This window comes from Syngnathoides biaculeatus, chromosome 8 (assembly GCF_019802595.1).
Source record: "Syngnathoides biaculeatus isolate LvHL_M chromosome 8, ASM1980259v1, whole genome shotgun sequence".
Classification (NCBI taxonomy): Eukaryota; Metazoa; Chordata; class Actinopteri; order Syngnathiformes; family Syngnathidae; genus Syngnathoides; species Syngnathoides biaculeatus.
The window spans coordinates 12,963,054-12,977,602 of record NC_084647.1 but is presented as its reverse complement, the minus strand read 5'-3'; the positions used below and the strand labels follow the sequence as shown (position 1 = coordinate 12,977,602).

Here is a 14,549-nt window from a genome sequence, read left to right as displayed (position 1 = left end):
CCTTTGTGACACCGGCGCCCAGAGGAGCGTCCTGACGGCCACTGCGGAGGACGCCGCTGGCGGGACTCATGGGCCACCCCTACTGTCCGCTAATGGCTCCCCTATCCGCTCTTATGGCATGAGGACTGTGGACTTGTGTTTCGGGAGTCAGCGCTTCACATGGGACTTTGTCACTGCGGATGTCTCATTCCCTCTCCTCGGCGCTGATTTTTTTTGTGCCCACGGGCTGCTGGTGGATGTTAAGAGGGGCCGTCTGGTGGATGCACTGACATTTTTCACGGTCACCTGCGTCCGCAATGAGGCGACTTATGCGGTCTCTCCAGTTCGCTCTCGGACGGCACCAAGTACCAACTCCTCCTTGGTGAGTTCCCTGCCTTGACACGGCCCACTTTCTCCTCTGCCACGACTAAACATGGGGTCGAGCACCACATTGAGACCAAGGGCCCCCCGATCCACGCGAGGGCCCGACGGCTTGATCCCGAGAAGCTAGCAGTCGCTAAGTCCGAGTTTGCCAACATGGAGCGTCTGGGCATCGTCCGCCGCTCGGATAGCCCGTGGGCCTCACCACTACACATCGTCCCTAAACCGAGTGGTGGGTGGCGACCGTGTGGTGACTACCGCCGCCTTAACGACGCCACTACGCCCGACCGCTACCCTGTTCCACACATTCAGGACTTCTCAGCCCACCTGGCAGGCAAAATCTTGTTCTCCAAGGTCGACCTGGTGCGCGGGTATCACCAGCTTCCCGTGCACCCCTCAGACGTTCCCAAGACAGCTGTAATCACTCCGTTTGGACTGTTCGAGTTTCTGAGGATGCCGTTTGGTCTTAAAAACGCGGCACAATCTTTCCAGCGTTTAATGGATTCTGTGCTCAGGGACTTGCCATTTGTGTTCGTCTATTTGGATGACATCCTCGTCGCCAGCTCCTCGGAGGATGAACATCTGATGCACCTCCGCGACCTCTTCGCAAGACTTGCGCAGCATGGCCTGATCATCAACCCGGCAAAGTGTGTTTTCGGGGTGCCCTCTATCCAGTTCCTCGGGCACCTCATAGACAAGAACGGCGCCGCCCCCCTTCCGGCAAAGGTGGAGGCCGTCTCCGCTTTTCCCCGACCTCGCTCGGCTCGGGGCCTCTGGGAGTTCCTGGGGATGGTGACTTTCTACCACCGGTTCATCCGCCGGGCGGCCCACATCATGCGCCCGCTCTATGAGGCTCTTAAAGACAAGGCCCCCAACCGGGACGTTGAATGGACGGCCGAGAGGATGGAAGCCTTCGAGGCTACGAAGGCCGCACTGAGTCGTGCCGCTATGCTGGCTCACCCGACCCACGGGGCCCCTGTCGCTCTCACTACCGATGCATCGGACTACGCTGTTGGAGCCGTATTCGAACAGTGGGTCGGCGGCGCCTGGCAACCGCTTGCCTTTTTCAGCCGTCAGCTGGTCCCCAGGGAGCGCAAATACAGCACGTTCGATAGAGAGCTCCTCGGCCTCTGGCTGGCGATCCGCCACTTCCGCTCCCTATTGGAAGGCCGTGAGTTCACGGCATATGTGGACCATAAACCCCTCACTTTCGCCATGTCCAAGGTGGCCGAGCCGTGGTCCGCCCGCCAGCAACGCCAACTGTCGTTCATCTCTGAGTACACTACGGACATCCAACACATCGCCGGCAAATCCAATGTGGTCGCGGACTGCCTCTCCAGGGCGATCGTCGGCACTGTGCATCTGGGTCTCGACTACTCCCGCATGAGCGCAGACCAGGCCTCGGACCACGGGGTGCAGGCCCTCAAGACTTCTGACACGGGTTTGCGCCTGGAGGAAGTCGCGGTTGGTGACTCGGGCGTCAGGTTGCTGTGCGACCTCTCGGCTGACCAGCCTCGGCCGCTGGTCCCTGCAAACTGGCGAAGAGCTGTTTTCGAGGCGGTCCACAACCTCTCCCACCCCGGAAGGAAACCGTCCGTGAGGCTGGTGGCCCAGAAGTTCGTGTGGCGCGGTCTCAAGAAAGATGTGCAGGCCTGGGTCGACTCGTGCGTGGCCTGTCAGCGGGCTAAGGTGCATCGCCACACAAAAGCCCCCTTGGAGCCCTTTGCTGTCCCCGAGAGGAGGTTTGACCACGTCAACGTTGACTTGGTAGGTCCACTTCCTCCCTCGCACGGATTCACCTACTTGCTCACCATGGTGGACAGGACGACCCGCTGGCCTGAAGCCGTTCCCCTCTCCTCGACAACGTCGTCAGACGTGGCCCGGGCGTTCATCGGCACGTGGGTTGCACGCTTCGGGACACCGTGCGACCTTTCTTCAGATCGTGGCCCTCAGTTTACCTCTGAACTCTGGAACGCAGTCGCTGAGAGTTTGGGGGTCAAGCTGCACCGCACTACCGCCTATCACCCCCAGGCGAACGGTCTTTGCGAGCGGTTCCACCGCTCCATGAAAGCAGCCCTGCGTGCCGGCTTGACGTACGGCAACTGGTTGGATAAGCTCCCGTGGGTCATGCTCGGCCTCAGGTGCGCCCCCAAGGAGGACCTGTTGTCCTCATCCGCCGAACTCGTCTACGGCCAGCCACTGCGGGTCCCCGGCGAATTCATCCCGGACGCCACAGCGCCCTGGTCCGCAGCCAGGCAACGGTCCTCCCTGCTGGAGGCCGCAAAAGGGTTTGCGCCGGTTCCCACGTCGCAACATGGCACCCCAGCTGCCCGGCTGCCCCGTCACCTGCGCTCTGCGGATTTTGTGTTTGTTCGTCATGACGCCCACCGTGGACCTCTCCGCCCCCCATACGACGGGCCGTTCAGGGTCCTGGAGCATGGGGATAAGAGCCTGCTCGTGGACATTGGCAGCAGACCCGAGACTGTTTCCGTGGACAGGGTCAAACCCGCGCACCTGGACATTGCCCAGCCTTTGGGGTTGGCCCTCCCCCCGCGCCGGGGTCGTCCCCCTTTGCCCTGTGCCCCTGCGCCCGCCGGGGTACCCTTGACCCCGCCTGAGCCCTTGTCCCGTGACTCAATGGACAGTGCGGCCCCGCCCCCATCGGCCCCTACAGTGCACACTCGCCGGGGTCGGGTCATCATCCCTCCACGGCACAAGGATTTTGACTATGGGTGAATTCTGGGGGGGCTTGTGTGGTGTTTACATAATTCACCCGCGGGACCTCGAGTTGGGGTGCGGGGTTCCGCACGGACTGTTTTTGTTGTTGCGCTTCCGGAGCAAAGGTTAACAGAGTTCCCGCCTTTATGCGAGTAGTTTGGTGATGTCGAACAATAAAGCAAGTTCTGTTTCTGTGTCCGACACTCCGCCTCCGACTCCTTTTCTCTGGCGCTACAATATGTATTCTTCAATTCAATATCTATTTTAGAATGTTTATAAGGATGACACTTGATCTTTAATCTTAATTGGGTTGAGCAGCAGTTAATTTCTGCAACCAAATATGTTTTGGAGCAGGAAACAGAGACTTCTGTCTCGACTTGAGCTGTTTTATCTTTAAATTTATTTTTTTTTACCCCTTTTCTTTTGCCTTGTCGTGATGGCCAGGAGAGGTGACTGGTAGCCCCAGGCTGCTTCTCATATATGTATGGAGCTGTATGAACTTTGCACGAGAAAAGGGAATGGCTGGAAAATGTCACACCGTCGCCTGTGTCCCGAGCAAAAACGTTTGACAGTGGCCGTATACAACCAACCTGAGTGTGTCACGCACATCAGACCTCACTGCCAACCCTTTCTCAATAAGCGATCACTTGTTTTTCTTCAGGCGGCTGTGAATTTCCATTCTTTTTCTTTCTTTTTTTTTTTTTAAATGGCACTGTCAGTCATTCAACAGCAATATAGTGAGTTTTTTTTTTTAAATGCCTTTTCCTTGGGGTAAAATACTAGGGCCAAACCTAAACTTTTTGAAACATGAACAATAAATCCCTAATTCAGAATGGTGAATCTGAAGCAGGAAATGTCGATCTTACAAGTTACTGTGACATCATAGTTTATTATGTTTTTTTTAACCAACTGTAGAATGTAATTTACTGTAAAATTGATAAAACAAAACAGTTATATTAAAGCTAGTTGTAGGTTGAAATAAAAATTTTAATATATATATATTTTTTATTTAAAAGGTTTATACATGGTTTTAGTCAAAGGGGGATTTTTTTTCAAGAATTCAAAATAGTTTTAGATCAGGGGTCTCTATCTCAGTTCAACTTGGGGCCACTGGAAGGAGAGTCTGGCTAACCCTGGGCCACAAATGCAGATGCAAATGCGTTCACAATTTAAATTGGAATTTTTTTTCAATGCAATTTTCTCAAATTTATTTCTCTCTCTTTTTTTTTTTTTTTTTTAAACACAAAATAAGTTGTGGGCAAAAGTAATAAGAAAACTCCATGGCAACACAGCTGTAAATTTCATTGACGGAAAAAAATGTTTCTCTGTGGTCGATGTCACATCCCTGAAAGTCATATACCCCACCATGATTGGTATGTTCATCAGCTCCCCACACACCCCTGTAAAAGTGCCACTCAGATAAAAACTGAAGGGCCGCACCAACATTAAAATTTCATATTAACGTGGGGGCCACAAAATATTGTCTCGTGGGCCGCAAATGGCCCCCAAACTGCCAGTTTGAGACCACTGTTTTAGACGAATAAATTAAATTAGTTGGGTGTGAAGAATGATGGGATTTTCTGCTTCTTTATTCCACTTAATTTTATCACGTAAAAAAATAAATCAAAGAACAATTTGCATTTATTTAGATATGGAATAATATTATGTTATTATGTATGCCTAGTGGAAAAACTAACACGCTGAAGGACTTTTATGTTGACCTGACTTCCAAGAACATTGATATTGAAGTGTAATTTTTATCTCAACGGTGTTCATGTTAAAAAGAAGACGTAATCATTTGAGCTTTAGGAAGGTGATCCCGAGACTCAGATGGTCACTTCTGCTGAAATTAACTTCCTGAATGAATATTGAACTCATTAATGTCTTGTCATATTGCAAGTTTGCGGATCGAGATTAATGGCTTGTAATAATGATGCATACCTGTATGGTGACATTCTCTTCAAGGATATTTAATCACGCTTCTTCTTCTTTGTTCTTGTGGGAGTTTTAAAAATTGGGATGCAGAGTGTCATGGACTGTTCAAAGTACAATAAATCATGTCTTATGAAAGGAATATTACAAGCCAGTAAGATTATGCCAGTACGAGATATTGATGTGATTTGCATTAGTCGCACATTCATGTGCCAATGTTAGGGATCTTATAGCTGACAGAATTATCTGAGGACCGCAACAGTTTTGCTGTGCCTTATCAAGCCAATATTAGACAAAAATATTCACGTCCTTGGTTAAAGCTTTTGAGAGGCGGATAGGAGGATGCATGGATGGATAGATGGCTATCTCGACGGCATAGACTGAGGTCAGTAACGGACTTTGTTGACATGCAGTAAAGAAGTTCGAATTACACTTTGGTGAAGATTCTGATTACTGGAATAATACTTTTGTGGTTCGTCTGTAGAGCCATCCATGGCATCCTGTGTTAACAAAAAAAAATAATAATATTCTGCAAAGTTTTATGTAGCAAACAAACATAGCACTTACCAATTTTAGACGCAATGATATCATGACTAACTGATGCTTAGCCAGACGACCTGAAAAAACAGCAACAGGTAAAAAATTTTTAGCGTTCCTCAGCTATACAAATCCCTTGATAAGAAATGTTCCTGTTTCAGGGAAAGTCCAAATGAGTCAGAACTCTGACTATTGAATGAGATGAGAGAATAGTGTTTCTGAACATCCATTCATCCATCCATTTTCTTTGCCACGTATCCTTATGAGGGTCACGGGGAGTACTGGACCCTATCCCAGCTGTCAACGAGCAGGAGGCAGGGTACACCCTGAACTGGTTGCCAGCCAATCCCAGGGCACATCGAGACAAAAACAGCCACACTCACAATCACACCTAGGGGCAATTTAGAGTGTCCAATTAATGTTACATATTTTTGGGATGTGGGAGGAAACTGGAGTGCTCAGAGAAAACCCACGCAGGCACAGGGGGAACATACAAACTCCACACAGGCGGGGCGGGATCGGAACCAGGTCCTCATAACCTTGAGGCCGACGCTTTACCAGCTGAACCACCGTAGCGCCTATTTCTGAACACTCTACTTTTTTTTTTTTTTTTTTTTTTTTTTTAATATTGTGGCACTTTAATCTAGTTTCAACTGACATATACAAGGCATGTTTGCTTTTCAGGGAAAAAGAAAATAATTAAAAAGAATAATCTGCCAGTAATATTGTGCTGTTCTTTCTACGTGTTAATATGCTCAGTGTAGAACGCAGACTTAACAGCTAGCCAAACTCTGTTCAAGAGCCAGTGACACGAAATATCCAGCACTTAGTGAGTTGTCCATTCAGCCTGTACTGTACATCAATAAAATATATGAAAATACCAACCTAAACTAATGGTGTTAAATCCTATCCACTTATGAACAGATATTATAATACGTAGGTTAACATAGAAATCCACACTTATATCAGAACAGCCAGTCTGACATCTGATGTACAACGTTCAAAGAGTAGCTATTTAGCTAGGCACAAAATCAAAGTGAACATATTTGCATTCCCATACAACACACACCAACATAAACATCAAAGATTGGGCTAGTGCATCATAACAAAACTTACAGCCAATGCTTTCTGAAGGGTGAAATGATGGACAACACTACGATGAACTTCCTGTGCGTTCGGATGTTGCTTTGTACACAAAGGAAGTTCGATCTTCTCTGTAACTGTACTAGGCATGAACAAATGAGTGCTGCCACAAAGAGATCGGATCCGGAATTACAATAAAGCATTAAATTAACAAGCGCTGTTTACAAGAGTAACTGATTACACGTGAAAATGATAAAATATGCAAAACAGAAGAGTACCTCATGACATCTTGCAGGGGAGAACAAATATTCTTCCTTCACACTCACAAGCACGATGCTATTTAGATATCGCTTTCTTTTTCTCATTGCTGGCTTGCGTTTTATTGCATTCTTTTTCCTTTACAGGTGATTTTAAATGATTTGGGAGGGTTCAGACCACAGTGGCCGCGGAGCTTTCGGACTAATCCACCACAAAAGCCTGCAATAACCTGTCAGTTCATCCAAGCCAAATAACCAATTTACAGCGGCACAGTCAGCTCCCTTCTACCCAGCCACAAGAATACAAATGTGAGAGAATCCCTCCGTTACTGGCTGCCATGTTTTTTGCCAAACAAAAACATTAAGAATGATCTAGTAAATGAAATATCCGCTGGCATGACACGTGAGTAATTTAGGAGACTCAAGGTAGATGAGGAGAATTTTTATATGATCACGCCACAATTAGGCCACCCAAAAGCTGTTTGCCAGGTGCACCTTCCTGGCTGTTTAAATGATAAGCTCGGGTTTTGTGGCAGTGATGAAATTGGGGGAAGGTGGGTGTTTGCTGGGAGGGGGATGTGAGGGGCAACATTTCAAAAGAGAAAAACATGTATATTTGTTGTGTTCAGCAATTAGAAAGCAGTCAAAATTTTAGTTACACCTTGTTAGAACCGTTGACATTGCCCTCCCCTACATGTTTATATAATGACACTAAAAGATATGAATGTCTGTAACAATCAAATCATTCAAATTGAAAAAAAAATTCCCGAAATGTCTTAAAACATTTTGGCAGAGTATCAACTCACTCCTTGTGGGGATAAACATTAGATTGTCACGAGCCATCGGTGATGAGGAGGACCTAAATGCAGGACTCCGAGACAAAGGTATAATGTCCGGTGGGTTTTATTTCAGAAGTAGTGTCCGCACACGGTAACACAGTGCAAACTCACGAACGTAAGGCAACGAACTGGCAAACACCAGTGACAAAAACTACAATTTAAATGCCTGTCTAATTACAGTCCCAATGTGAAATGACAGGTGTCACTGCCCAGAACATTAACGTGGTCACGCCCCTCTTGGCAGTGGCCAAGCCTTGCTCATGATGTAGATATCTTAAATTTGGTAACATTGGGAGTCTTTCAGAAGTCTTACATTAGAGTTACCTTCCAGATACTCTGCTAATTTCTATTCTTTCACTCCCCACCTACAAAAAACCGAGGATGAAATATGGGTGCCTTTCAGTCTTGAAACCCTTTTTAATCCATGGAGTGCGACACATCTCCATGGGTTTTATTTATGAAATGTTTGACTCACCCTTGGCGCCGGCAGCCCACACCAACGGCTGACTGTGCCATGCGCTTCTACCAAGAGATGTCAAGAAAAGCAAGTCTGACAGACACACAAAGGAAATTGAATTAGACTTTTCTTAATCTACTCGGGGATAAATACAAGATAAGAATATAAAAAAAAGAGCAACACTTCACTTTGATTCGATTTAATTGTCCAATATTGTTCCACATTGAAATGGGACAATACACGGCAATTCTTAGAAAGTAAATTCTGTCTGATTTCGCCGAACACCCAATAAACTGGTGATCATGATAAGGAAAAATGAGGACGCAACAAAAGACGAAGTGTTTTTTGGATCCTTCGATGAAGCTTCATTCAGGATTAACACAATTAAAAATATATTACACAGAGAGTAAAATATAGCTTCAAATATATATCACTTCTTCACACAATCATCAACTCTTAATTCCCATCTGTGATTATTATTAAAGGCTGTGATGATATATTGTGGGTTTCTTTTTTTCTCGGATCCAAGAGAAGAATGAAATATCATTCCTGACAATGGCTTGATGCGCAAAGTGAAAGGCAATATTTTAACCAGCGACCAAAACGTCTATCACGATGAGGCTGTTTTTTGATCCCTCTCGAATGACAGATTAGATAACTAATCCTGCTTTATGAAAATGTCATTCATATTCAACATGATGATATTGTCTGCCCGATTGAAAAGAGCAGAAAATGAGTCGCACATACCAAACAGTTTGTATTTCCCTGGATTACTCACTCGATCGCCATTTCCAAGCAGTGTTGTTTTTTTCCTCACCCCCAAATACGGTTAACAGTTAGAATTGTTTTTATTTGAACCTCACTCTTTTAAAAAAAAAAAAAAAAAAAACAAATCAATGCAGCTTGTTTGGCCATCCAAGAGCTGTACAGTTCTGCCTCCATGGCAGCTTCCTACCATGCGTGCACGCTTTCATCTCCCCGCCTTGTGCTCCTGCCATACCTTCCCCGTTGGTTATTTTTAACCTCGCTTCACTTGTTCTTATTTGGGCCAGATGGAGTCAGCCCTGGAGCGTGTGTTTGGGGCAAACCTGCCCTCCTGGTTAGCCTCTCTCACTAGTGGAATGAGGCCTGTCACAAGGCATCAGGATGACTCATCTCAGGAGGATGCGTGAACGCATCATTCCCACTGACTTTTGTGCGAGGGCTGATTGTCCATGAACATTATTGTTCTTGCTGTAAGCTCGCATTTGGACAATTTATCATCCAGCCTTCAACATTATGCAAGAAAATGACAGAGTGAGAAATATGAGCGTATTTACTTTTAATACGATTCAGAGCAATGACAATATTGTCCAATGGACCTTTCCGATCTGTCAATCACTCTTCCAATAATAGCTAATCAGATAGCTGCATTGTCTTAACCCCTGGCTTGACACGCACCTCTCGACATTATGTCCCACAAGCAATGCTAGTTGTTAGTAGCATGCACTTGGAAAAGTTAATGTTATGAAGAAAATGGTCCTCAGATGCGCTTGGGGAATGTGCAATTCTGATGAAAGATAAGGGGCCTGGTTGATTCATTTTCCAAAACCTAAAACACAGTTGACGAAGTGTCTACGATTGGATTAAGACTTGCGGAAAACCTCACGTACAAGTAAATGTGGACAATATCAACAAACACATGGCTGTATGTTCAAAGGTAAGTGAGGGAGAAGTATCTTCTCTGAGTTTGATTGAATTATTATCAGTGCTTTATACATTGCAGGTGAACAACTTTCAATTTGTTAGTCTATCACTGACGTGCTGAATGAATTGTGTAATGTTTTATGCCAAAGAGTTGGGTTAGTTATTCTAAATACGCGATGTCATGCAAGAGAAATGTCTATTTCCCTTTTTGTATCACATCGGACTTTTAAGACAGAGCACTGGGTTCTACTACAAGCCAAGTCAAATGAACACACCCCTTACTTATAAAGACAACAATGGTATTAGTTGTGATCTTTCCAAGTAAAATGTACACACCCTGCTTTACATGTGTAGTACCATTCCACTATTTTATCCTGTTGGATTTCAATACGAAGTTTGTGAGGTGTCAAACTTTTTCACATCGATCGCCAACGTTTCGCTGTAGCTCTTGACATTGTGTCCTGCTCCGTCCAAAATCTTAATTCCATGTACATATCCTGGCGTCAAATAGTTGAGACCTCTCTGTAGAACTCTCTTGGACAAGTCTGATGGATTTGGCCAAAAAATATACCCCAATATTATCTGGAATACACGATAAAAAAATCGACTTCAAACATGTGCTGTTCATTCACCATTTTGGAAGCTTGTGGGTCATGGCTAAGGGGGCGGAGCTTAAGATGGTCATCGGAAAGGTCCATTGACATTTGTTGAAATCATCTCAATTCTAACATGGTGTATCAAAGCCAGACAGACATGCTATAGTTCTTCTACATCAGGCCAAGGTCTACAAATGTTTCCTTCATTTATAGTTTCAATCTGCAACATTGTACTGAGTTAATGAGCAAGTTAAACTGTAAATGAACTTTTTTTTATACACTGGAATTTCCAAAAGATGACAACTCCACCATTTTTTCTGTGTGCCTGTGTACTTAGTGTGATGATAACCACAGAGAGGAATATGGATCTTGTTTCAAAAAGGGTCGTCTCAGTACAAAATGGTCAAAATTTGAATAATATTGAGAAAATAATCTAATCTACAGCAAAGAGTCAACTGCATTCAGTTTTTGTGTCACATTTGTTATTTGCATCAGTCTCTCATCATCATTCAAAGTTTAGGGAGATTACGCAGGCCAATCACAGGGGAGGCAGATGCAGACAAGCAGCCGCACTCACAATCACACGTAGGGGCAATTTAGAGTGTCCAATCAATGCATGTTTTGGGGATGTGGGAGGAAAATGGAGTGCACAGCGAAAAACCACACAGGCACCAGGAAAACACGCAAACTTCACACAAGGTGGGCCGAGATTTGAACCCCCACTCCTCCGAACCATGAGGCTAACACTCTAACCGTTTGCTCCACCAGGCTGCCCAGGTTTATCGTATTACATTTATTTCCTATGGAGGTAAATCCAAACTAATCATATGTCAACCAGCACTCCAAAAAGGTTTGTGCTCAGAGATTACGCTTCTATCTTGCACTTTGATTTAAACGTGGAAAGTTCCTGGGAATTATTAAGAGATGTGTGTGTCATCTTCAGCCATTAATGTATTTTATGTTTACATTCCCCCATGTGCACTTAAACTGGTTTATTATTCTTCCTCTATGCATTTCTCTGGGGAATTATAAAAGTGAGACATTCAGTATCTATTAAGTTAAAATATACACAAGAGCTATTAAAGTCATGTGTTATTAAAGCCAGACACTACTAACGCACCCCCAGGTTCTGATATTTTTTAAAAAGTGTCGGTGATATTTTACATAACATCAAGTCAACAATATGGTTTTGGCAATGCATGTTAATGGCTAAAATTGAGAGAATATGTTTTCAAGCTGTAATACATTTGACAGAAAACAGTTAAAAATGAGAGCCATTTTTTTAATAATTGCTGGCATTTTCTGTTGGGTCTATAACATATTTGCTCAAAGCAATATTTTACACTAACGTAAAACATGTTTATTGGATTGAGAAAATGTTTTCTAAGGTAAACCACACAATGTGTCAGAGAGACAGTCATGTAAAAGTGTTATTGTTTCCAAATCATCTGCAACAAGGTTTGCTTATGCAAAGAATTGCCTCAAGTCATGCATTATAAATTCAGATTTTTTTTTTTTTTCCAAAAGTACATCAAGTGAGGAATCAAGCATGGCCTTGGCAAACACAACAGTTCCTCTCATTATGTTTGGAAAACGTTTGTTCACTCAAAGCGGGGCTGACACCAAAATGTGAACTTTCAGTAATTAAACACGTACAGCATTACTGGGGAAACACTTGCCGGGCAGATCGCAGATTTATTGAGTGAAGTGTGAGTGTGTTTGTCAATGTATGCAACGACGGACACAGCTTGCATTGATGCATCTTTCCCATGAGTCCCTATTCTGAAAGAAGACCTCATTCTCATTCCAGATCCCCTATAGATTGTATGGCGGGAATGAACAACAAAAAAATCTGTTCATTACAGCTTCACTTTCTCTTTCCAACTTGATTATGCTTTGAAGTTACAGTTAACTAAATCAAGCTCCAAAAAGTAGTAAGCTTTTATAGAAATCCAGTTGGATACTTTATGGTAGCCAGTCAGGGTGCACAAACTTAAATACTGTAAATATAATTTCAGACTTTAGTATGTTGCATTTCCAACTTACTGTCATTTACAGAATCCAAAGATTTGCTAATTTACCTTCAAATGTATGTACAACGGCAGCACGGAGGCTCAGCTGGTAAACCCTTGGCCTCACAGTTCTGAGGCCCGGGTTTGATCGCAGCCCTGCTTGCATGGAGTTTGCATGTTCTCCCCGTGCCTGCGTGAGTTTTCTCCGGGTGCTCCGGTTTCCTCCCACATCCCAAAAAATATGCAACATAAATTGGACAATCTAAATTTCCCGTTGGTGTGATTGTGAGTGCGGCTGTTTGTCTGAATCTGCCCTGCGATTGGCTGACAACCAGTTTAGCGTGTACGCTGCCTCCCCCCCGTTGACAGCTGGGATAGGCTCCAGCACTCCATGCAATCCTAGTGAGGACAAACGGCAAAAGACAAAGGATGTATGTACAACCATTATATTAGATATACAGTGCCATACATGTCCATAATTAGCAGAAGACTCACACACGATTCACGATTTTCCTCAAATGAACGTGAAGAGGTCCTCATAATTATGACATCTTAAATTTTGCTTTCTCTGTATTACTTTACAAAGTGATTTTGACTAAAGTACATTCCTGTTGTGCTGTATGTGCACATTTCTTCAACTTTTTTTTTTTAAACGTTAGAATACAGTGAAGAAAATAAGTTGAGAACACCCTGCTTTATTGCAAGTTCTCCCATTTAGAAATCATGGAGGGGTCTGAAATTTTCATCGTAGGTGCATGTACACTGTGAGAGATAATCTAAAAAGAAAAATCCAGAAATCACAATGTATGATTTTTTTAACGAGTTGTGTGATACAGCTGTGAATTAGTATTTGAAAACCTGTCTTTCAGCTAAAATTCTGGCCATCAAAGACCTGTTAGTCTACCTTTAAAAGTCCACCACCACTTCATGTATTATCCTGAAGCAGATGCACCTGTGTGAGGTTGTTAGCTGCATAAAGACACCTGTCCACCCCATACAATCCGTAAGACTCAAACTTGTAACATGGCCAAGACCTAAGAGCTGTCCATAGACACCAGAGACAAAATTGTACAACTCCACAAGGCTGGAAAGGGCTTTGGAGAAATTGCCAAGACGCTTGGTGAAAAAAGGTCTGCTGATGGAGCAATCATTAGAAAATTGAAGAAGCTAAAGATGACGCTCAATCTCAATCGGAGTGGACCCCCACGCAAGATGTCTCCTCGTGGGGTCTCAATGATCCTTAGAAAGGTGAGGAATCAGCCCAGGACTACATGACAGGACTTGGTCAATGACCTGAAAAGAGCTGGGACCACCGTTTCTAAGGGGACTGTTGGTTATACACTAAGACATCCTGGTTTTAAATCGTTGAATTCTTTTTAGATGATCTCTCTCACAGTGGACATGCACCTACGATGAATATTTCAGACCCCTCCATGATTTCTAAGTGGGAGAACTTGCAATATAGCTAGGTGTTCAAATACTTATTTTCTTCACTGTAAATTAATGCAGATATGCATACTCTTCATTGATCATCAGCATGATTTATAAATTAAGAGGTAGAAAAAGCACCTGTGACAGTACAAGGAACAGAAGTACATCTATACAGAGTACCATAAAGGGCTAAATAGACCCGCACTTTCTCTGCATGAAATGGAAAATAAAAGCCCAAGGAAATGGAAAATAAAAGCCCAAGGAATGCAGAGTCACAGCAATAAAAATGTTTCCACCAGCACTGAGCACCGCAACACCCATGGTATATTTTATAGTCTTCAGGCATTCATTTAGATGTGTCTTCCCATTTTTCACTACTGCAAATCTGAGATTTAATACAATATTGCTATTTGGATCCTATTTCAAGGACAACCCCACTTGCAATGCATACTATTTCAGATTTTTTTTTAACGATAATCTAGCAATTCTAATCTAGATGGAATCTCAAGGAGCATAAATGAGACTTGAAATACATAATAGCTCATAAAACATGGAGTAGTACATAATTCACACTTCATAATTTTATCAAGACATAGTATAACGGTAGCTGTAATAGACATAGACATTAGACACAGTCCCAT

General features: G+C 44.0%; 1 protein-coding gene across 3 annotated transcripts in view; it reads right to left on the bottom strand.

The window, feature by feature from the left end:
* The window catches only part of kirrel3b (kirre like nephrin family adhesion molecule 3b), a 236,371-nt gene extending 229,619 nt beyond the window's left edge, over positions 1-6,752 (bottom strand). For all 3 annotated transcript variants that reach the window (XM_061826863.1, XM_061826867.1, XM_061826866.1), the window contains exons 1-3: positions 6,664-6,752; positions 5,578-5,627; positions 5,020-5,510 (exon numbers count right to left, since the gene is read on the bottom strand). The gene's annotated coding sequence lies outside the window, so the exon portion shown is untranslated. The remainder of the gene's footprint in view (positions 1-5,019; positions 5,511-5,577; positions 5,628-6,663) is intronic.
* Positions 6,753-14,549: the final 7,797 nt, after the last annotated feature.